Here is a 25,569-nt window from a genome sequence, read left to right on the forward strand (position 1 = left end):
ACCCCATGTACAACAAAACAAAACATTGTCCAGTGCTGCACCATCTTCACAATTGTTGGTATGCTTGAGTCCATTTCGCAGGTATTATGTATTTTTAAGTGCCTCCCAATCTAGCAGCCTCATTTTCCAGCATTCCATCGGAAAATATTCTGTTGTGATTCATAGGGTTTTCATTGGCTGATTTTCAGAAGTAGATCACCAGGCCTTTCTTTCTAGTTCATCTTAATCTGGAAAGGTCCCCTGAAACCTGTCCACCATGGGAGACACTGCTGGTACCTGAAATACCAGTGGCATAGCTTCCTGCATCACAGCAACACAGAAGCCACCACAATACAACACCCTGACAGATGGATGGTGGGAATGGAACGTAATAAGTGCTAATAGCTGTTAGCTATTAGAATTCAAGGATTAATGCAGTTTTCCCACTGCCTCCTTGACACTGTTCCCCTTTTGCTCTTCACCAGTCCTGATGTAGACCTCAGAATGTAGCTGGGTTAGTTTTTGTAACTCTTTTATCTCATGAGGCCTAACTTTAGGCTATTTGGGGATATTGTTTTAGTTATTTAGTGCTGCACAATAAATCATCCCAAAATGTAGTGTCTTAAAACAACACCAAGGAGCCCTGGTGGTCCAGTGGTTAAGCACTTGGCTACTAACCAAAAGGTCAGTGATTCAAACCCACCAGCTGCTCTGCGGGAGAAAGATGTGGCAGTCTGCTTCCATGAAGATTACAGCCTTGGAAATTCTATGGGGCAGTTCTACTCTATCTTATAGAGTTGCTAGGAGTCAGAACAGACTCTATGGCAGTGGGTTTGGTTGTTTTTTTGTTTGTTTAAAACAACAGTGATCATTTATTATATCGCCAGGTTTCCTGCAGTCAGGGATTTGGGAAGAGCTCAGCCTAGCAGCTCTCTCTAGGGTCTCTCATGCAGTTGCAGTCATTGTCATCAGTCAGCTGGCGCTGTAGTTACCTGAAGACTGAGGCTGGAGGATTCACTCCCAAGTGGCTCACTTTCACAGCTAGTGAGTTGGTGCTGGCTAGAGACCTCAGTTTATTTCCACATGGGCCTCTCCACACAGCTGCATGTGTGTCCTCACAGAGCTATGGCTGACTTTGGCCAAAGCACGTTATCCAAGAGACTAAGGCAGGAGCGAGCCTTGAACTCACGCACTAACCTGGGAAGTCAGTCCAGGTCAGCCCTTAGTGTGGGAGGAAAATACACAGGAGTATAAATGAGAGGAGATGAGGATCTCTGGAGGTCAGTTTGGAGGTGGTACCCATCTATGCTGACGGTTTTCAGAGGCCACACTGAAGACGATGTTAGACAGAGATGATACTGTTGGTATAGGTTATCAAAGTCTGGATTATGGGTTAGAAATTTTGAATAATCATAAGACCAGATACAGCCCTTACTTGAGGCAGGACATGTACTATTTGTGTCTGGATTCTTATGTGACCTATTTTCCAATGTTTCTAAGTGTGGAACCCTCTAGCCCAGCGGTAGCTGGAACAATAGTGAATTGATGAATTCTTTTAATGAAATACTTACAGAGTATTTACTACGGCTCAGGCACAGTGCTAAGGCACTGGAGCTAGGTGTTACCCCCCCAACAGTGCCTGTCTCAAAGAAGACCATAAATACTTACCTGATTAACGAACTACAGCTTTTCACAAGAAAATCAAAGGATTCTGTGAGGACTAAAGTTAGCCAGGAGGTATTGGGGAAGTGATATTAAACTGAGAGATGAGGAGTCGGAGATACCTAGAGAACTGGGAGGTGGTGGGAGTTATTGGTGCGGGGGATAGTATGTGCAAAGGCCATGAGGCAGACTGGGGTGGAGAATTCTGCACCCTAAACTGACTGCCCTATACTTAGGAGCTGGCTTATAAGTGTGATTCTTTGGGCTCAGTGCTCAGTTACTGAGAGAAAAGTCTTAATCATTTAATACGAAATGTTAATTTTTTCTTTCTATTCTGGGTAAAGATATATAAATGATTTGTTTTCTTGATACCCCAAACATCAAGGCAAAGTTGTGGGGCATGTCTTAAGAGGAAAAAAAACCCAAAAAACAAAAAATTCTGTTACATCTGTATCAGAACAGGGAAATTGAACTCAGAATTTCATTGCTAAAAGCTCTGGTTCCTTTCAACGCCTGAAATTAAACTGAATAGTTCAAGAAATATTGTGAAGTGAGTAGTTAAATCTCATGACCGTTGGCATTACGCCCATCATTTTACACAGGCAAATAACTATAATGGAATACTCAACCATTTGTATGGGCCATCAACTTCATTTCTTTTCTATTCTCTGAAATAAGCTAAGATACAAAAATCGTAAATGAACAAAAGCAAAACCATGTGATGGTCCCTTTAAGATAAAACTGGCAGTGTTTACCTAGAAATTCTGACTGTCCCAGAAATGACATTCTGTGCTCTGCAGCAAGACAGGAGCCTTTGTGAGGGGTTTCTTCCCTCCCATTTGATTGCAACAATGAGTCACCATTACCTGCAAACCTAGACATGTAGATTCATCTGTTGTGCCAGAAAGGCAAGGTACCAGTTGGCCAGGATTTAAGATGAGAAGGGAGAAATGTTTAATGTACAGATTTAATTAAACATGAAAGCTTCCAAGGAGGAAAACGTCCCCCATCCCCGACTCCCCTCTTTTTAAAATGTCTCTGCTCATCTTTGTTCCAAAGCAACTACTTACATTAGAGAACTAATTTTTAAGTGATTTGTATAAAGCATCAGTTTGCCCCAAATCAGAAAAACTGTGTAATGAGGACTGGTACAGACAAAACTACTAAGTTTTCTCTGACCAGGCCACAGCTCTAAAGGAAAGTTATTAAAACCTACTAAAGGGGGTTCTGTGTCCACCTATCTTTGGCTTTCATGGGGCACTGTGAAGGTGAGGTAGTGGAAACAGAGGCTCAGAGGTTTCCTAAGAATCTGGCTGTTAGGTACAACGTACGCCAGCCCTGAGCTACCTCCTAAGACAACCCCCTTCCCAGCCCTTTTCCCTCAAATGAGATAGATCTAGCCAAGAATCCTGACTCTTATTTTCATAGTGCCTCAGACATGGATAGCAAACAGCAGTTCTTTCTGCTTCTAGGGTTTAGACAAGCCCCCATCATCTGAGCTGAAAAGTTAGAGTTTCACCTCTTCGTCTTTGTGAAACTAAGTAAGAAAATAAGAGGGTAAGCCTGTACTACAGCTTTCCCAAAATAAAGAGTGAATAATGTGAGCACATACTTTTAAAAATATTTCTCTACGAAGTTAAGACAGCTTTAAATATATATGTATTTCAAGACATTCATTGGGTTCCCAGGGCATGGATGGATTGGTTTATAAATTACTCCAAGATCTCTTTACAGTCTGCATATCCAGCTCTAATTATACCTCAAGTCCTGAAGCCCAATTTTCTCAATTTTAGTGAAATGTGTCCAAACATGACTCCTGTGATGAACTGAAAAAGGAAGGATATGCTTTGGGATATTGGAAGTGGTGCTATGACAATATAGCTGACAGCTTTATAGCGTGAGGCTGAAAAGGGGAGATTTGAACCCCAAATGGAGAGGAAGTACATTTTATTGTGTAGAAACCAGCGAGTCACTCTTTTAAGAAAAGGGTGACATTTTGACTGTAAGTGGGGAAAGTTCTCAGTTTGTTCAGAGGCTTTTCAGGGGCATGTTGTTCAATAGAAAATATTGCCTAGATTAGCTTGTTAGTCTGGTAGACCAGAGCTGATTTTAATTCTCTGTTCTTCAATAAATGAGCTCAATATTCTAACAGTGAAAAGAAGTCAACTACATCCATGGCTCCAGTGTCTGCATTCGGTGGTGGATGTCTTAAACGTAGAAAGTTATAATGGACAAAGGCAGAAACTTCTGGAGGGACATTGATGTTGAGTCAGCTTATATATTTTCTTTATGCTGTCCACAAGAAGACTTCTGTTCTCTTTTTATTTATTTTTGTTGCTGTTGTTGAATTTCTCTAATATCTTGGAGATTCACTACCAACTCCTTCGTCTTTACTTTTGCCAGGATTTTTACAGTTTCTCACATTCATTTCCCTGGTCCATAAGGAAGACGAATCACCCAGAATGGCGTCTGAATCTACCGTTCTTTCTGTTCAGCATGCCTCCGTTTATCAGTAAGGAATCCCCTTTGATTGGGAAAATATTCCTTCCCCAGCTTCCACCCTTTGGTTCTAGTGGGAATTTCCAATCAGTTTAATCTCCCACCTGTTTACATGGATAAGCATGGGACCCAGGTAGGCCAATCACAGTGTCCTACCTGTGACTGACCTGAGGGACTGGCACATGTATATCATGGCCCAGTGAGAGTTCTGTTTGAAGTTGAGTTGATGCAGAGGTGCCCTTTTGACTCTGGTGATGAAACTGGGGAGAAGTTAGTCTGGAAACTTCCATCAAACCTGCTTTTTGCCATGGGTAAGAAGCTGGTGTGAGGGAATGGAGCCAGTATTCAGAGAGAGGTGGAACTGAGAGAAGAAGAGAGTAGAGCTTGAGCTTCTCCCCGATTGTTCATCCCCTTCTTTCAAACACTGGAGCTACCCAAGAAACCTTCTAACTAATCCTTCCGTTTTATTCCTTTGTTGAAGGCAGCTCATGATGAGTTTCTCACACTTCTGATGAATACAGGTTTACCAGCAGCAGGAACCACCTTGCACAGTGGTCTGCACAGAGTAGGCACCCAATGTATGTAGGTAAATTAAAGGGCAACTGCTTTTCATTAATTTTTTAACAAACGAACTTTCGAAAGTGGAAGAAGGAATTCTAAAAATTAGATGACTAGCTGAATTTTATTGTTATTATTATCACTAACAGTAGTACTTTTTCCAGTCTACTAACTTTTCTGGACGTAGTTGGTAAAGCAATTAAAGTTTTAGATCAGCATTGTCCAATGGAAATACAACTTGAGCCACATACATAATTTTAAATTCTCTAGTAGTCACATTTTAAAAAGTAAAAAGATACAGGTGAAGTTAATCTTCATAGTATATTTTTTATTTAACCTAATATATCAAAAACTGTCATTTCAACATAAAATAAATGTGAAAATTATTAATAAGGTATCTTAGCATTCTTTTTTTTTGCATACTAATTTTCTAAATTCAGTACGTATTTTACATTTATAGTACATCTCAATTTGGACTAGCCACAGCTCAAGCGCTCAGTGTTGACATGTGGCTAGTGGCTACCATATTGGACAAAGCAGCTGTATTCCTAGTTTGAGTCCTAGCTCTACAACTAACTAGGTCTATGGCCTTGGGAAAGCTGTCTAATTTATTTTTGCCTCCATTTCCTCATGTGTGAAATGGAAATGAAAATAGTCATGCCTTTCTCATAGGGTGGGTGAGAAGGTAGGGGAGATCCCATCAGACAAGGTCCCTGTCCAGACTGAGATGTGTTCTAGGGAGGAGCAATGGAGAACGTACTGGTGTAAAAATAGACAAACAGAATCATCTCAGACAGCGCTAAGAAGACAATACAGCAGATGAATGAGAGGGTGAATACCATGCAGGAAATGGTGAGAACTGGCTGCTTAGATAGGGTTATCAGGCTGGGCCTCTCTGAAGAGGAGACAGGCTACCTATGAGCTCAGCCGCCACATCATGATAGATCGAGGTAGGAGGCCAAAAACCATGTTCCAGCATCTATGTTTCATAGATCTGGAAGAGCGATTGCCCTCCAGAAAGAGAACACAGAAATAAGTATCATGAAGATGGCTCTTGTCTTGTAAACCCACATGCCAGCAGCCAACATCGAGTTTAAGTTTCTGTGCGGTCAAGTGCTGGCAACAGCTGTTCAGTGTCCTGCGTGCTTTGCTCAGTCAGCTTCTGCATCTGCTCCACCCGTCTGGATAGAGAATTAAAGACAGAAAACAAACTCTATTGACAGAAGGAGGTGTGGGATGTGGTGGCACTAAAAAAAAAAAAAAAAACCAGGACACAGTAATTTCAGGCAACTCTGGCTTGGGAATAGGCTGGTGCAGGTGCCGTGGGGTAACCCCGACAGATCCTCCCCACGAGCGTAGGGTTTCGGGACAGCCCTGAGCCTGTGAGATCCTGCAGAGACACTCTCTGGGTAGTGCGTCTCTGGCTGCTGCCAACCACTGAATTTGTCCTGGCTTAGGGCCGGGCCCTCTGCTGCTGTCTCATTTGCCTTTGAAAGCAAATTGCCTCCTCAGGCTGTTTATGACATGTCTCAGGCAGCTGGCCTGGCAGTCTCTAGGGTGGTTTTGGTTTTGCCATGTAGATAAGAAGGCCTGAGAAGGTTAGCCACTTCATCACATCAACAAGGGCTTCAGAAAAGGATTTGTGCCAAGCCTTTGCTCAGATCCCTGTGTATGTTAGCTGCTTTTAGTCTATCGAAACAACCCTGAGAGAGAGGTATTACCACTCACAGTTTGTAGACAGGAAACTGAGGCTGAGAAAGGTTAAGACATTTCTTCAAAGCCACACAGCAATTAAGTAGTGACTCTAAACCCTTTGAAATTTCCCTACACTGTGCTGAGTGGAAAGAGTTTAGGATGAAGAGAGTGGAAATAAATATACAGAGATGGTGTCATGTAGCAATCTCTGAGTCTTTCAAATGTAAGATGCTCAAGCAAGGGAAGAACTTGAACTCGATTCCGTATCTACTCAGACTGTGACTTCACCCGCCCACGTCACAGTATACAGATTCTCCATTTGTTCCCGGCTCTGCTCCAAACACAACAGACAATGTGTAGAAAAGACGTCCTTCAAGGGCACAGGGAGCACATCACTGGGAGCAGAATCCAGAGAAAGAGAATCAGGAATTTGAATCAGCACTGCAAAGCCAGGTGCTGAATTCATTAATAGACGCTTTAGGAGAGTTTTTGGAAGGGCAGGATCATAAGATTGAGACAAGAATTTGAACAAGAAATAGAAAACAAAAACAGATTGGGCTATTCATCCTCAAAAGGCCATGCTTCCCTCCTGCAGCACTAACTGGAGTTTAAATTTGGTAACATCACGTAGAATCTATACGTATACCCACAGATGCTCTGCCCCCTCCCCTTTTTTAAAGCCCCCTGACCCACATTTTTTTTTTTTTTGACCCACCCCAGCTTACATTGCTTCCTTGCAAATCCTGGTTCCTGCCTCCATGTCAAAGTCAACTCTTTGACCTTTACCATCCTTGATTATCTCTGATCTCCCTGGCCACTCCCCCTTTCCATACGGCAACGTCATATAATAGTTTCTCAGTTATATGGTTCAGTGGTAGAATGCTTGCCTTCCGTGCAGGAGACCAGGGTTCAACTCCCTGCCAATGCACCACGTGTGCAGCCACCACCCCTCTGTCAGTGGAGGCTTGCATGTTGCTGTGATGCTGAATAGGTTACGGTGTAGCTTCCAGACTAAAACTAGGAAGAAAGGCCTGATAATCTAGTTCCCAAAATCAGCCAGTAAAACCCTGTGGATCACAGTGGTCCAATCTACAACTGATCATGAGGATGGCTCAGGACCAGACAGCATTAGTCCCTGGGTGGTACAAATGGTTAATGTCATGTGCTTGGCTGCTAATCAAAAGGTTGGGAGTTCAAGTCTATCAAGAGGCACCTCAGAAGAAAAGCCTGGCTATCTACTTCTGAAAAATCAGCTATGGAAAATCATATGGAGCACTTTTCACACACGTGGGGTCACCGTGAATCTGAATCAACTCAATGGCAACTGGTCGGTTAAATTACATGTTGATGTGTAACAAATTACCCCAAAGCTTAGCAGCTTAAATGAACACACATTTATTATCTCACCTCTTAGGAGAGCCAGGAATCCAGGCTCGGCTTAGCTGGGTCCTTGGGCTCAGGGTCTCTCACAGGCTGCAGTCGAGGTTTTGGCCAGATCCACAGTCATCCCACCTAGGGCTGATCTGCTTCCAAGTTCATTTGTGGGTTGTTGGAAGGGCTCATTTCCTCACGGGTTATTGGGCCAGTGGGCTCTTCGCTGGAGCCGGCCTTCAGTTCCTTATCTCGTGGCCGTTCCTTATCTCGTGGCCTCTCCTTAGGGCACTCCATCAGAGCAAGTGAGGGGGCCGAAAAGTGCAAGGCTGACAGCAGGACAGAAGTCACGGTCATTTTAGCCCAGTCATGACAGCGACATCCATGGCTTTTGCTACATTCTATTCATCAGAAGCAACCCGCCAGGTCAGGCACACACTCGTGGGGAGGGTATTCCACAGGAGCGTGAATACCAGGAGGTGGAGACCATCGGCCGCCATCTTAGAAACTTGCCTACCACACAAAGCATGAGTAGTGTCTCTGTTACCTTCCAGAGACTTTAAACGCCGGGTAAACGATGGCCACACTCGACACTTCAGTCTCCCACCTCTCCTACCTCTCCCACTGGCCTTGGGTTCACCCCAAGAGGCTGGAGCAATTATTGGGGCTGTTTTTTCCGGTTGCCCTCAAAGTGATTCTGACTCACGGCAGTCCCATTGTGTCAGAGCAGGGCGCGCTGCGTAGGGTTTCTTCACCGCTGATCTTGTGGAAGTGGACCACCAGATCTTTTTTCTGAGGCTCCTCGGGGTGGACCTGAACTTCCAACCTTTCAGTTAAGGGCCGAGCACACTAACCGTTTGTACTGCCAAGGGCTTCAGTGTGGCAGTAGACATAAGAAAACTTAAGACTCCTTCCCTCTCCACACCCTACTCCATACACACACTGTTCCCCCCACAGGCAGCCAGAGTAGTTCTTCCAAAACGCAAATCTGATCATGTCACCTCCTGTCTTCAGGGAGGCTCTGAGGCTGGGCTCTGATTTACATCTCTGATTTCATTTCTCTCCACATTTCCTCATTCCCTTTACTTTTCAACTACAGTCACTTTCCTTTAGTTATTTAAACATCTCATTTTCTCTCCCGTCACTAGGTCTCTTCCAACCATACTCCCTCACTCCAAGCGTCTGCACCCCGAGAAAAGGAGGGGTCCCTTGTCTCGTGTAGAGCTCCCATAAGGGCAGGGATAATTTATTTATCTCTCTATCCCTAGGATCTAGCAAAGTGCATGGTGGCAATCAACAAACATGGATGAAAGAAAGAAGAAAGAGTAGACCTTATGGAAGTAAGTGACCCGTAGCGTCATCCCAAAGGCAGAAGGTTATGGGATTTTTTGGGGCACAGAATTTATTTCCAGGTACCTGCCTCCTGTACTCTCCTTCATCCATGATGCCTTCCCTCAGACAAGAAACACGTGACTTACCTTCCCGGCTCTGCGTTGTTGAGGACTGCAAAGTGAGTACAGAGCATTTGTATAGAGGGCTTTTTGTGTTAGAGATTCCTGACAGGTGTTTTTGAATGAATGAATGACCCAAGAGATCGAGCCAAAAATAACCACCATCATCCCTGCAGGTATCATTAGCCAGCATTTATTAAACACTTTGGGCGTGTCAGGAAACCCTGGTGGCGTAGTGGTTAAGTGCTACAGCTGCTAACCAAGAGGTTGGCAGTTCGAATCCACGAGGTGCTCCTTGGAAACTCTATTCTGTCCTATAGGGTCACTATGAGTTGGAATTGACTCGATGGCAGTGGGTGTGGGGTTTGGTTTTGTAGGGCATGTCAAGCGTGGTGCTAGATCTTTTACATGTAGCAGTCTCTCATTTTCACCTCCCGTCTGTCAGTTTATCCTACTGTGGTAGCTTCTGTGATGCTGGAAGATATGCTACCAGTGTTTCAAATACTAGCAGGGTCACCCATGGTGCCAGACTAAGACAGACTAGGAGGAAAGGCCTGGTGATCTACTTCTGGAATTAGCCAATGAAAATGCTGTGGATCACAGAATATTGTCTGAAACTTTGACACACTTACTTTGGATATGACATCAGGAGGGACCAATCTCTGGAGGAGGATATCATGTTTGGGTAAAATGGAGGGCCAGTGAAGGGGAAAGAAGCCCTCCATGAGGTAGATTGACACAATGGCTGCAACATCAGATTCAAACACACTAACGATCATCAAAATGGCACAGGAACTGGGAACATTTCAATCTGTTATACACAGAGCCACTGTGAGCCAGGGCTGACTCGACAGCAACTAATAAAAACAACAAGAAGTCTCTCACTTAATGTTTAATAGCAACACTGTGGATAGGTATCATCATTCCTATTTCACAGGTAAGGAAAATGAAGCTCGGACAGGCCTAGCTGTCCACAGCCACACAGATTATAAGTGAGCTAGTTGGGACAAAAGAATGATAATGAAGGCTGTTGTTGTTGTTGTTAGGTGCCATCGAGTCAGTTCCAACTCATAGTAACCCCATGTAGAACAGAATGAAACACTGCCCGGTCTTGAGCCATCCTCACAATCGTTGCTATGCTTGAGCCCATTGTTGCAGCCACTATCTCAGTCTATCTCACTGGGGGTCTTCTTCTTTTTTGCTGATTCTCTACTTTGGCAAGCCTGATGTCCTTCTCCAGGGACTGTTCCTTCCTGATAACATGTCCAAAGTATGTGAGACAAAGTCTCACTATCCTTGCTTCTAAGGAGCATTCTGGCTGTACTTCTTCCAAGATAGGTCTGCTTGTTCTTCTGGCAGTCCATGGTACATTCAGTGTTCTTCGCCAACCACAATTCAAAGGCGTCAATTCTTCTTCAGTCTTCCTTATTCATTGCCCAGCTTTTACATGCATATGATGTGACTGAAAATACCATGGCTTGGGTCAGGCGGACCTTAGTCCCCAAAACGACATCTTTCCTTTTTAACACTTTAAAGAGGTCTTTCACAGCAGATTTGCCTGATGCATTGTGTGTTTTGATTTCTGGACTGCTGCTTCCATAGGTGTTGGTTGTGGATCCAAATAAAATGAAATCCTTGACAACTTCAGTCTTTTCTCCATTTATCATGATGTTGCTCATTGGTCCACTTGTGAGGATTTTTGTTTTCTTTATGTTGAGGTGTAATCCACACTGAAGGCTGTGGTCTTTGATCTGCACCAGTAAGTGCTTCAGGTCCTCTTCACTTTCAGCAAGCAAGGTTGTGTCATCTGCATAACGCAGGTTGTTAATGAGTCTTCCTTCAATCCTGATGCTGAGTTCTTCTTCATATAGTCCAGCTTCTTGAGTTATTTACTCAGCAAATGTAATGACAGCTACTATTTATTAATCATCAACTATGTACCAAGCCCTTTATTAGCACTTGATGGGGGTTCTCTTAATTAACCCTCCCAACAATCCTTTAAAATGTGTACTCTCATCATCCCTGGATTACAGATGAAGAAACTGAGGTTCGGGGAGTTTAAGAAGATTCCCTATGATTACACAGCTAGAAGAAGACAGCACTGGGATTTGAACCCAGGCCTGCCTGGTGCCCAAGTCCAGCTATTATGACCACAGGAACCACCTCTCACATAGCCCCCCATCTCATCTACCAGGCCCACTGTGCTGGCCACAAAGCACAGGGAAAATTTGTCCCTCGAATGCCAAGATGTTTGAACGCTATTGGGTACTTATTCAGGAAAAGGCCACCAACTGTTGATGCAGAAAATAATCATACCGTGCTCCTCTGAACCCTTGAGGGGTAACTGAGCCAGAAGGTTTCCCAAGCCTGCATCAAGTCCAGTAGTTTTAAAAGCAGACAGATAAGCAGAATCAGCTGGAAGGTCCTCAAGATAAACATTCCCAGGGGCCATCAGACCCGTGGACTCAGAATCTTTAGGACCAGTGCTTACAAATCTGATCTAACAAGTTTCTGGAAGATTCTGACGGCCGGACAGATGAAAGCCACTCGTTCTCCTCAGCCATTGCTTCCTAGCAGGACCCCACACCACGAAGCCCTCAAGCTTGCCATCTACCCCTTTATAAACTCTGAAAGAGGATGCTCCATTGCCAGCTGGCGATTGAGAAGCAGGTTCAGCCTAAGGAATAAGCAGATGGACTTTCCATTTCTTTGGAGAAGTTTAACATTTACCCACCCTGTCACATGGCAGAACCTTCTGCCTACTTAATTTGATTGAACTGAGATGTATATTCTTCTCCACGTGCTACTTAACAAAGTCCCTTCTGGAACGTTAAATGTAAGACGAAGATAATGGTTGTGATACCCAGCCAGTAAGGGAGCACCTGCTGTGTGCTTCCTATATATTATGAGTGGTCTCAGCCAGGAGTCCCTGGGTGGTACAAACAGCTAACGTGCTCAGCTGCTAATTGAAAGGCTGGTGGTTTGAGTTCACCCAGAGGCATCTCAGAAGAAAGATCTGGGGATCTACTTCCAAAAAATCAGCCACTGAAAACCCTGTGTAGCATGGCTCTATTCTGACACACATGGGGTTTTCATGAGTTGGAATCAACTCAACAACCTTTTTTTTTTTTAACCTCAGCTGCTCTACAAGGAACATTTTGTTCTCCACGCTTTGCACACAAAGAACGAGAATTTGAATCCAGGTTTTTTTTTTTTTTCTCCACAGTCCAAGTTCCTTCTGTTAGTCCCTAGCTGTGCAAATTTGGACAAGTTACTTAACCTCTCAATGTCTTAATTTCTCCGTCTGTACAAAGATGGAAACAAATGTACCCAATTTATAGGGGTTGTTTGGATTAAATGAAATTATTCATGTAAAACTTTTAGTACAGTAATATTAGATATTATTATAATAGTTGTTTTTTTAATACCAGGTTTTCCCAACTATGCCTCAGAAAGCAGTTGTCCCCTCTAAATAAAAAGGTTGCACATAATATCAGCACATCCTGCAAGCTGTCTTCCTCTTGGTGAGTCTCAATGCTTATTAGCATATTAAAGACTGTGAAGTTTCACTTTACCCCAAGTGAGAAGATATAACTTTTTTTTAAGCATTTAATTTTCAATTAATATTTTGGTCCCACCAAGAGGGAAAGGGGCCTCTTAGGCCTGATTTGGAATGGAGTTGCTTTGATAATCTCACCCTCTGCTTGTCCTTGGAAAGGCCCCTCTGGAAGGACATACCATGAAGTCCTTGCTTTGATACTGGCTGTTAATCCCATGGCCCAGCTTGACATTGTCTCTTAGCAACATCCTGTCCTTTTCCCCTTTTCATTCTTGTGCCTCTAACAACACTTCCTCTCCTCTGGTTTCTCTTCAGCCTCCGGCTTTCACGGCCCCTTAAGCCTCTTGTACACAGAAAGGAGCAGGAGCTGAAGGCCTGTGCACATATTTATGTTAATAGTGCGGGGGGGAGCAGCAAGCTCTTCTGGGGGCAGCTTTCCAACTGTCACATAAGTCAGTCAGAGAAAAAAAGTTGCTATTTTCACAAAGACACTGCCAGAGCAGAGCAGCAGGTCTTGGCAATGTAGCACCCCTTGTCCCCTACCCTGGAGCTGCGCCTCCTGTAATGGAGCCGTCCCCTACATTGGCCAGGAAGGAGGGCTGAAGGATTTCATACACATATAGGATTTCCAGGTCAGAAGGGACCTTTGAGATCATCTAGTGGTAAATCAAATGGCAACTTCTAGTAAATACTTGTGCCTGGCTCCTGTCCCCAAAGATCCTGATGCAGTTGTTTGGAGGTGGCACACAGGGGAACTTTTTAAGGCTTTACAGGGGATTCTAATGCAGAGTTGAGGCTGGGAAGTATTGCTGTAGTAGTGTCCCAGTGAAGAAACGGAGGCCCAGAGAACACGGGTTTCCCTCAGATCTCACAGGGCGCCATGACACTGCAGGGCCTGGACTCTCAGTTGCGTTTTCTCGTGCTACGTCGTGCCGTCCGGGTTTTGAGTTAGGGAAGCAGCACCTAGACAGCAGCCTCGTTAGGGCTGGGCAGTTAGATCACTTGGTGAGCTCATGTAAACATGCATTCGTTCCCCAGGCTGCACCTGGACCTACTGAATCCAAATCTGTAGGTGGAATCCCAGCACACAGGTTTTGAGACAGCCCTCGATGGTGATTTTCATGCGTATCTCAGTCTAAGAACACGAGCCTGCTAGAAAGACCACCAGCTTTGGAGTTAGAAAAACTGAGGTGCACATCTGGGATCCATCACATACTTACTGTGATCCCCTGGACAAGTTATTTGACCTCTCTGAGCCTCAGTTTCTTCACCTGTTAAATGGAGACCACACAGGTAACTCCTCCTCATCCTTCAATTTTTAATTCAAATGTCATTTCTTCTTGGAAGTTTTGGCTAAGCTTTCAGGCTAGGCCAGTCACTTACCCTCCCAGGATACACTATCACCTTTGTAACACTGACCACAATTCATTGGTCAAGTAGTACAAGGCTTTGTTGAATGAATGGATAATTAAGTTTTTATATGTGTGTAATAGTTTTCTCACTCTCTGTCTCCACCACCAGCATTTATATAAGTTAATCGAGAGTGTGGAGTTTGGCAGTCTTGTTCACTGCTGTATCCAGGGTGCCTGGTATGAGGCTGGCACTCAGTAAATATTTGTTGAAAAAATGAATAAATGGATGCATAAATGACTAATATCTATAAAGCACCTGGGACATAGTTAACATGCAACAAGTGCTGTTATAATAATCACTTTCGGAGAGGGCAACTGTCTTGCCCAAGGACACACAGCAGAGCTTAAACTTGGAATCGGTCTTTTGCATTCCTGGTCTCACTGTTAATTCACTGTGTGAATTTACCTTAAAGTTTTCATATTGGAGTAAGGGGTCTAGGAAAGGCCGGCAGCCTTTTCTACTAGAATGAGTTGGAGACCTAACTGGCTCTTTCATTCCCCTAGATTCTCTGATGCAACCCATGTCCACACACATTTGCAGACAGTGATGGCTGTTGCATGGAGCTCCGTAGTCCTCCCTTAAGAAATTTCTGGTTTATAAACTCCTAGAAGGCAGAGACAATGGACATGGCTCCTACCACAGGTAGACTCACACAGGAGCTCAATGCTTTGCCAGTGACAGGTCCGTGCGTGGCAGACCACACACACCATGGGGGTCAAATGCCTGTGGTGATTTCTGGTTCCTCCACGGGCCATCAAGCTGCCTGTGACACTGGGGAAGAGGGACATGGAGAGGAGGTGGAATTCATGTTACTGGATGCTTAAGCACACATGGGGAGGGGAGGTCAGAATAAGACCAGGGGCAGGTGTTTCTGAGAATGACCTGAACAGCCCCTTGACTTTCTCTACACAGTAGCATGAAAATAAAGAGCTTTGTAAATTGTCATTTTAATAGCCTTCATTTATTTAATGCCTCAAATGCTATGCCAAGTGCTTTACAGACATTATTTCACTTAACGCTCTTGACTTTGAGGGGTTGATATCATCATTGTTGGTATCTTACAGATGAGGAAACTGAGGCTTAGAGTAATTCTAGGGTCACAAACACCAGTACTAGGCAAGAACAGAATTGGAACAGGACCTAACTGGTGACTCTAGAGCCTTAATTCTTTCAATGGATATTTACTGAGCACCTGCTATGTGCCATATCCTTTCGTAGATGCAAAGACTGTATTACAGATGAAGTCCATGTCCTTGTGGGACTTACATTCTGTCAGGAGGTGGGTCATAAATCGTAAACCCAAACACCAAGCAAATGGTGTGGTCAGCTGAAGGGGTGTGCTGTGGAAGACAGTGGGGCAGTTAGAGGACGGGGTGTGGGCTGTAGTCAGGGTGGGAGGGGGAGTTGTGTGCGATGCAGGTTTTCAGTTTTAAACAGGGTGATCAGGACAGGACTCTGTGATAAGTCATATTTGACGAAAGAAGGAAAGACTTGGAAAATATCTAGGTTATGCTCATGACTGTGTCCCCAAAATGGATGGATGGATGAGTAAATAAAACTACTACTAATTAAACACCTACTAGGTGCCAGGTTGGAGCCCTGGTAGCACAGTGGTTAAGACCTCAGCTGCTAACCAAAAGGTCTGCAGTTTAAATCCGCCAGGTGCTCCGTGGAAGCCTACGGGACAGCTCTACTCTGTCCTGCAGGGTCACTGTGAGTCGGAATCACCTCACCGTCAGTGGGTTGGTTTTGGGTTTATGTGTCAGGTGCTGTGCCACACGCTGCATCAACAATTTCTCACTTAATTCTCCCAGTGGCCCTAGGAGAATAATATCAGCTCCATTTTGCAGGTGAGAGAATTGAGAGTCAGAGAGGACTAAAAATACTGGTCCCCAATAATTCTGCTGATAAGTGATGGGCTGAGGTTTAACCTTGGACCCCTGCCTTTCTGACCACCACGATGCTTCCCTTCTTTCCTAGACCACGGAGAGTGTGAGAAGGCTGGGGATGTAGAACAGGGAGGAGCAGGACTTCACCCACCCCTGACTAGAGAAGGTCTCCCTGCGTTCCTTCCCTCAGAAGCAGGGATATCACAAGGCTGGGTGCCCTTCTGGTGGTGCTGAGTGTAGGCGGCACGTTTGACCTGCGGGTTCTCTCCATGTCGCATCTCCCTTGTATGTCCTCATTCTTTTACATGATGTTCACATTTTTTTGTTTAATAGACAAACTGCTGTGGTCAAGCAGTTCTGAAGAGCTATACCATTCGGAAATGTCAGAAAACACAAGGCCTCTGTATGTCTGTTGACCTTGGCTCCACAGGAGGGCTGCTCTTCCACCAAGCAACAGAGATACCCCAGGGACGAGGGGCCAGATGGAGCTGTCCATAAACTTGAAGGAGTCCTGTTCTTGACTTGGCAAGTGCAGATATGAAGCATGGTCTCCCTAGTTCCCATGGAGATGAAGAGCCCCGTGGCCCAAGAGGACTTCACTTGTGGAATGCAGGTCTGCGCCATCCACACTGTGTTGTGCCTGCCTCCAGCCTCAGAAGAATAGCAGTGTCCTGTCCAATGACATCAGTTTGGAAGGCTGCAATCGAAAGACATGGATCACTGGAGGGACTTTGCCTTCACCTTTATCCCTGGTGAACTTTTAATTATCAAGGTTGAAATCGACTAAAACAGAATCATCAAGGTATCGGAGCATAATTTTTATATGCTCATGGGTCCTAGTTCAGCTGAGAGAGGAATACTTTTTGCCTTCAGAAAAAGGTTGGATTTTTTTTTTTTCCTTTTTAAATGCCAGTCATTTGTTTTGAATCAATGAATATAAATATTACTTCCAGGCTTGTTTTTCTTTTATCCTCTCCCATAAAAAAGTACCATCCTTTCTCAACGGATCTGAAATGTTCTTGAATCCTTTCTCCACTTTTTAAAAATCACTATTAAAACCTGAAAATAACCCTTGTGGGCCTTATTCCAATTTGATCATGAATTCCCCTGGGAAGAGAGAGAGTCTGTAGGGCCACATGTCACACACTTTTAAATTTCATTTCTCCTTTCTGTTGCAAACAGCTCAGAATTCATCAAACAAGTAGTAGGAGGTAGACAATCAAAACCAAGGCTGGTCCTTCGTTGCTTCTGTTCCAGGAGCAGCCTGCTGGACACACACAGCAGCATCTCTGCTCTGGGTCCCCTGAGCAATGGAAAAAAATCCGGAGATTTTTCAGGATAAGGAGACAGTGTATGGGTGAACTTTGAGAGCACAGAGAGGGAGACAGTGTATGGGTGAACTTTGAGAGCACAGAGAGGGAGACAGTGTATGGGTGAACTTTGAGAGCACAGAGAGGACCCCAGGCTGGTCAATAGTTTAGCAAGCAAACTTGGAACTCCTTTCTGTACACAAAGTCCCTTTCCATCCATTTGCTAGGCAAAAGTATTTCTTAAGCACTTGTTATGCACTGGTACCTTCTAGATCCCTCTCCTAATTCTTCGGCACCGGATATGAAACCATGCTGGAAGCTATCTCTGCTATTGGTGGCAACAGGTGTCTTCTATGTGGGCTGCACAGATGGTGCAGAAATGTCCTGTGCCTCCACTTCCCCGTGTACGAAATGGAGATAATTATGTCAAATGAGGGTGACCACGTAATTTGTTGTCTAAACTGGGACATTTCTGGGAGTGGAAAGGAGTACTCACTAAGCATGGTGTTTACGATTGCCCTAGGCAGCTGGGGACCTAGGGTCACTTGATAACAAATCTACCCAGAGAGTGAGGCCTGGTGGTGAGATGACGGTTGTGTGAGTACTTTGAAAAGTTAGGAGCACTACAGAAGTACACCTTGGAGATGGGGAGGGAGAGGAAGAGGAGAAGAATTATGCTAGCATCCTCTCCTTGGCAACTCAGAGCTCCACAGTCTCCATCACCCTGTGATCCAAAGCCAACTCCAAAAGCCTAGATTCTATTCTTTGGCACCCACTGTACATAAATGGGTATAATATTTATATATAACCATGACCACTAGCATTTGTCAAAACATTTTGTTTTGAAAGCGCTGTTCATGGGCATTAACTTTTTAATCTCATTCAAGTGCCATAACAACCCAGTTAATGAGAAGTAACCCAGTTAAATCCCTGTTTTGCAAAGGAGAAAGCTAAGTCCACAGAGGCTGAATGACATGTCAAGGCCAGAGGTGGTGACTGATGGCAGTGTGGATCAAGCCCAGGTGCCCAAGTCAAACACCCATATTTTCTCCTTGCAACGAAATGGCATTTGGTACCTAGTTCATTGAAAACAAGCATAGCTGATCATATATTTTCCTCTCTCTCTCTTCTTTCCTGTGTCTTTGTCTAGCTCAGAGTCCCATTTTTGTCCTCGTTCTCTCTCTCTCTCTCTTCTTGGATTTAAGTTTACCCCAGGGTGAAATGTGAAGAGCCTCATTATAAGGTAGGCTCACCTACAACTTGATGTTGTGTCAGGGATCCCAAGAAGGATGTTGTAATGAGACCTTAGTAAATCATCCTGGAGCCCTGAGCTGGCCGCACACCCTGGTGCCTCACGGCAGGGAACATTCATGAGATGCAGCATCTATAACAGCACCCTGTGGCCATGGAAGCCTGCAGATGGAGAGATCATCCAGGTTACTCGGAGTCAAGGCCAAACCTTCAGTCCTTCAGGGCCCTTCCTGGTAAATCCTTTACATTGATCACGTTTGGATGTATTTCTGTTCAATGTCTGTCTCCCCACCAGACTGAGCTATCCAGGGCTGGGACCAGGTCTGCCTTGCTAAGCACGATACCGTAGTATAAGATTAGGCGTTGGGTAAGCTCTCACAAATATGTAGGGAATAACTGAACGAATTAATAAATTAAGTACTAATGAAATAACACACCACCATCCGTCATTTTGTCATACTGTGGTGGCTTGCTTGGTGCTACGATGCCGGAAGCTGCATCACTGGTATCTCAAAGACCAGCAGGGTCCACAGTGGGCAGGTTTCAGTGGAGCTTCCAGACGAGGACAGACAAGGAAGAACAGCCTGGAGATCTGCTTCCAAAATTAGCCAGTGAAAATCCTATGGATCACAACAGAGTGTTTTCTGATATAACGCTAGACATTGAGACCCCTAAGTGGGAAGGCATTCAAATACACAGTGGCCACGATGGACCGGAGCACACTGATAATCACAAAGATGGCACAGGACCCAGAGACATTTCGTTTTGTTGTACACGGGGTCTCCATGAGTCGAAGTCAATGCAACAGCAACTAACAACAACAATGGAATAACGATGCGTTAATAATTTATGCTTCTTACCTCCATTTTGAAGTTCTGGTAGGCGATAAAATCAGAACCAACTGCTAACCGTGCTGGGTCTGTTATTGGAATTAAGTCCCCCCCCCCCTTTTTTTTTTGTCATTTTACTCAAACTGAAGAAATTTTCTGGCAGGGTGTCAAGTTTCAAACAGAAATGTCAGCCAAAGACTCAGGAGGCCAAGGTCTTAGCAAACTTGAATCAACTTATGCTTTAGGTAGAAATTCATATGGAACTCAGTGGTCTGGTGGGTCTATTTTTTAAATTCTCCCCATTTCCATGTCCTGGATAAAAAGCCTGCCAGCAGCTGTATATAAAATCAACACTAGAGGCCAATGTGGCTTCTTCTACCCAAAATGAGGGCAAATCTGTAGATGAGTTGTGAAGGGCTTCTTTCCCCATGAAAGAGCAGAAAAAAAAAAAACCTGGAACTTTTTCTTCTAAGCTTCAGTTCAAACCTTGGTCCTATCATCTGGTCAAAACTAGCTCTATTAATAATAATAATAACCAAAACCAAACCTGTTGCCATCGAGTCAATTCTGACTCACAGCAACCCTAAAAGGACGTAGTAGAATTGACCCATAGGGTTTACAAGGCTGTAATCTTGACGGGAGCAGACCATCACATCTTTCTCCCATGGAGTGGCTGGTGAGTTCGAACTGCTGACCTTTCAGTTAGCAGAGGAGCACTTAACCACTGTGCCACCAGGGCTCCTTCATAATAATAATAATTAAAAAAATCAAACCCATTGCCATCGAATCTATTCTGACTCAGAGTGAACTTACAGGACAGACTAGAACTGCCCCATAGGGTTTCCAAGTAGCAGCTGGCGGAGTTGAACTGCCGACCTTTCAGCTAGTAGCCAAGCTAGTAACCACTGTGCCACCTGGGCTCCATAATAATAATAACCTTTATTAAATACTTTATGTATGTCAGGCACTGTACTATGCATCTTTCACTTACTAATCAAGTAATTCCCTCTAGGATTCCACGTAGTAGGTTCTCTTATTTGCACTATTTGATAGAAAATGAAACAGAAGCACAGAGCTCCATAAATGTGCTCAAGCTTGCATGCCAGGTAGCTCAGTCCCACCAGACCCCCTGGCCTTAATGTTGGTCAAGGACTGGTTGGGTAATGAATCTGGCATACAGGAATATAAATAAGATGCTTGCTGCAGATTTCGTTGGCATTTCATACTCCTTGCAGCATTTCTCAGAACGCAGACTCCATTTGATGGCAAATATAGCTAACCAAGTAGTACAACTTGGTTTTTTCCTTCTAGTTGTTGGTACAAGGAGAAAGCTCTAGGATAACTAATTAGAAAATTCAGTCTCCAAATGCTTTCACTTGGTATCAATAATCTGGACAGGTCGAGACATCCCCTTCCCACTATGGGACGTTGAAGAGATGGCTAAATTACTTTTGTAGACTCTCAGCATTTGGGTGGGGATACACTCAGAGATTGTTTAGGATTCCTATGGCTGTGACTATCAGGGTGAAGAACCCGATAGTCAGAAGGAGATAGAGCAATGGAGGCCGACAGGTCTCACTCACCCTCCAAATTACTCCCTCCTCTATACTCAGTCTTCATGGCAGGCTTGAATCAAACCCAAACCTCATCAAAAGGCACAAGAAGAGATCCCCAACACCAGTAGTATGGAAGGAAATGCAAATCAAGCCCTTCTTTCACACATCACTTTGGCAAAATTTCTAAGTTTGATAGTATCAATCGTATAAAGATGAAGGGAAGCCAAGTTCTTTTATAAAGTGCTGATGAAAGTGTGAATTGGAATTGCTATTTTAAAAAGCAATTTGGAAGTATTAAAAATACACACCTGTGAGCCAGCATTTCTTTTTCTTGGTATCTACCACCAGGAAGCTCTTTTACAAACGCACAAGGAGTGTTCTCTGTAGCATCGCTTGTTCTACCAGAAAAATTACAGACAGCTGAAACGTAAGGCGTACAAACCATGGAACATTATACAGCTCATCAAAAGGTCAGTCCCTAGGTACTGACAATAAAAAGTGCTTAAGACATACTGTTGGTTTAAAAGAATCCAGAGAGCATGATATCATCCAATTATACAATCACACACACATATAATGTATAAAAAAATGGAGTGGAAAAGTACACAGGCGTGATTGCTGTTGGAGAAGTGTCAGGGATAGCAAGCAGTGATCACGGGACCATCCAATGTTGATTTGTTTAGCAGATGATGTTTAGCCCCTTCTGTGTGCCAGGCAGAGTGCCTGGGTGCTGCTCATGGTTAATACACTCAGCTGCTAACAGAAAGCTTGGTAATTCATGTCTACCCAGAGATACCTCAAAAGAAAGGTCTGGCAATCTACTTCTGAAAACTCAGCCACTGAAAACCCCGCGGAGCACAGTTGTACTCTGACACACACAGGGCCATCATGAGCCGGACTCAGCTTGATGGAAACTGGTTGTTATGTGCCAGGCACTGTTCTAGATGCTGCTTTGGGATGAACAAAACAGATAAAAATCCCTATGATCATGACACTTACATTCTAGCAGTGTTGTTAATGTCAGGGAGGTTTATACCCAGCACCCAGTGCCGTCGAATAAGTATTTATATATTACTTGTATAAGTAAAAATAAAAACAAACAAAAAAAGCTCATATTTTTATCTTAACAAAATGTCAAGTGACTATTTATTTTGGATTTTGAAAATTATTGCAAATAGTCCCAGCCATAGATGCGCTATTGGTGATTACCATGGAGCTACTGTAATTCTTCAAATGGTCCCTTAGGAGGGTTGGCACAGACAGGGGCACAGTGCCTATCTCTAGAAGCACAAAGACTTACACGTGTTTTTCTCCATTTGTTACATTAACACTTTTCGGAAGTATTATTAGCCACAAAATATAAGTAAAACCCAATATGAATATACATGTATTCACCAAGAGACATGTACAGGTGTGGTCTTAGCACTGTTCATAATAGCTACAAACTGGAAACTACCTAAATGCCCATTGATAGATAAGTAATGCCTTATGTTCACACAAAAGAATACAGCAATGAGAATCAACATGCTAAAACTACATGCAACAATGTGATGAAACTCACATTTTGGCTTGTAACACTGCATAAGGGAAGCCTGACACAGGAGCACATACTATATAATTCCATTTATATGGAGTTCTATAACAGCAGAAATAACACATGGTTATTAGAAGGCAGGCTGGCGATTGTCCCTGGGAGGAAGTAGTAGCTGGGGAGCATGACAGAGACGTTTGATCTGGGTGCTGGTGACAAGTGTGTGCTTAATATATGAAAATGTGTTATGATTTGTGACTTTTATGTAGGCATATTCTACTTCCATCAAAAGCTTACAAAACACAAAACCAAAAAAACCTGAAATCCGATTTGCATTTTTTGAATCTCGTCTTCAGCAAGTCACATCTATCTCTGGGCTTCAGTTTTACTGTGCATACAGTGGGAGAGGGGTTGTAAGAGCTGATGGATAAAGCCCTTCCACCTTATAGGTTTGTATATTATCTCATCTATCTAATAATCAATCTCTGAAGCAATGGAGAAAAATAGAGAGTGAGCCTTGGGTCATTTCATGCTGGAATTGGTAGAAGTCTCACAACGTCACATTTGTTCCATTTTCAAAGCACTTGTTGTAAATTAAACACACAATCAATGAACAAGGGAAATTATATCTTCCAGGAAAATGCACCTAGCTAATTCTTTCCCAAAGTGCGAATAGGCCAAACGCTGCTTCTGCCCAGCCTCCTCCTGTCATGCCAATTCACACACCCTGTGATGGAAGAGTCAGCAGTTTAGGAGGAGGGGCCCTTCCTGGTAGGAAGGAGGAAGCAATCACGCTCTCTACCACCGTTTGAATAGGCACTTCCTCTCCGAGGGACGTTGGTTGGTTCGTAGCTTTCCTCTTACGGCTACTGAAGGTCCTGGAATGGCAATATCACAGCTTGTACCCATTCACAACAGGAAGCTTTGACATCCGCAGACACTCTTGGCACCAGAGGAGGAAAAGTCCTGTGCTATGTGTCAGCTTCTATATTAGCACCAAAAAAAAAAAAAAAATTTCTACAGTATAGACCACCATGCTGTAATCTTGACACACCAATGTTGGTCCCATGGCAGAGAATATTTTCCAAGGCATATTCAATCCTCAATAGTATCTGCAAGGCGGAGACACCAAGGAAGGCAGCATTTTTAAGACCCTGAAAAGAAAAATGGTGTTAACTCTATTTAACCCCAAAGCGGAATGCTCTTAGGAGATTAAGAAAGCCTCCAGTGAGTAAATTCGTTTTGAAGTGCATATTAAATATTATTACAATGAATGAATAAATACATGAAAAATGAATGAGTGAACAGATGAAAGAATAATGTTTTGGCCCATATCAGTGTTACTAACTTGTGGACCGTGAACCATTGGGGGATTTTGAAATTATTACAAACTCCATACACTGGCAGGCATTGTTGTGTACTTAGTAAGAGTCTGGAGTCTAAATATGTAAGTTTACATCTGAATATAACCATTTATTAGGTATGTGATGTTGGGTAAAATACTTAACCCTTCCCTCTCCTCTGTGCCTCAGTTTGCTCCACTTTAAAATCTACCACACAAAGTTGATATGACTATTAAGGGCTATCCCCAAAACCAAACTTACTGCCATCGAGTCAATTCTGACTCATAGAGACCCTACAGGACAGAATAGAACTGCCCCATAGGGTTTCCAAGGAGAGCCTGGTGGATTCGAACTGCTGATCTTTTGGCTAGCAGCTGTAGCACTTAACCACTATGCTACCAGGGTTTCCAGTGACCCTATAGGACAGAGTAAAACTGCCCCATAGAGTTTCCAAGGAGCATCTGGTGGATTTGAACTGCTGACCTTTTGGTTAGCAGCTGTAGCTCTTAACCTGTACACTACCAGGGCTTCATTAAGGGCTATACCAAAAAAACAAACTAAACCCATTGCCACTGAGCCAATTCCGACTCATAGCAACCCTACAGAACAGAGTAGAACTGCCCCATAGAGTTTCCAAGGAGCACCTAGTGGATTCAAACTGCCAGTCTTTTGGTTATCAGCCATAGCTCTTAACCTCTACACCACCAGGGTTCCCGTTAAGGGCTATAGTGCACGGTAATATGAAAATTAAACAAGATAATGCTTTAGTATAGTGCCTGAAGCATAATAGATGCTTAATAAGTGCCAATCATAGAAACAGATATGTAGACGGAGATACAGATATATACATACATACGTAAACACATATGTGCATATTAGAATGAACCAAATGAAATTACCCGTATTTAATCACTGTTTATCTACATTATGATTTATTACAATTCATCCTAAAAGATCCATCAAAGAATTTTTATTAGACTACCTAAGTAAAACAATTACTATCATGTGAAGGATCACAAAATTTTGAGTCTGTTGAAGGATCTTTATATTCAAAAAATTGGGAATCACTAGATTTTTCGGTCTCATGAAAGTCCTTTCAAGACCTAAGATTGCATGATCTACAATCAGGAATACAAATTTGCCTTGAGCTCAGGGCATGCAAAAAACACAGAGAGGGAAAGCTAAAGTTGGTAAGAGATTAGGACCAAATTGTAGAGAACCTATAAAATGTATGCTCTGGAAAATGGGGAGTCACTGAATATTCTTGTGGGGATGTATAACCAGAGCTGTGCCTCAGAGAGATAGGTGGGGGTCCATTTTGTGGAGGGGGTCAAGTGAAACCAAAAAAGGACTGGAAGACTCTTAAGTAGGGGAAGGCACCAGGGGATAGGATATTGTGATAAGAATGGAGACCCTAGATAAAAACATGGATGAGATGGAAGAGGAGATAGAAAAGTGGGAGTCTGGGAAATCAAAGTTTTAGTGAAGCAATTTTTGGTGACAATAAAGGAAATCTACCTGCTGCCTTCAAAGAATAGAACCAAGGGATATCAGTAAATAACCAGACTAATTATGTAGAAGGGGGTAAAGAGATCTCTGCTCGTTGAGTTCAGTCAACACAGATGCTAATCAACAAATAAGGACCCCATGAGATACTGAAGCCCTGAATCAA

This window comes from Elephas maximus, chromosome 20, assembly GCF_024166365.1.
Source record: "Elephas maximus indicus isolate mEleMax1 chromosome 20, mEleMax1 primary haplotype, whole genome shotgun sequence".
NCBI classification, from domain to species: domain Eukaryota; kingdom Metazoa; phylum Chordata; class Mammalia; order Proboscidea; family Elephantidae; genus Elephas; species Elephas maximus.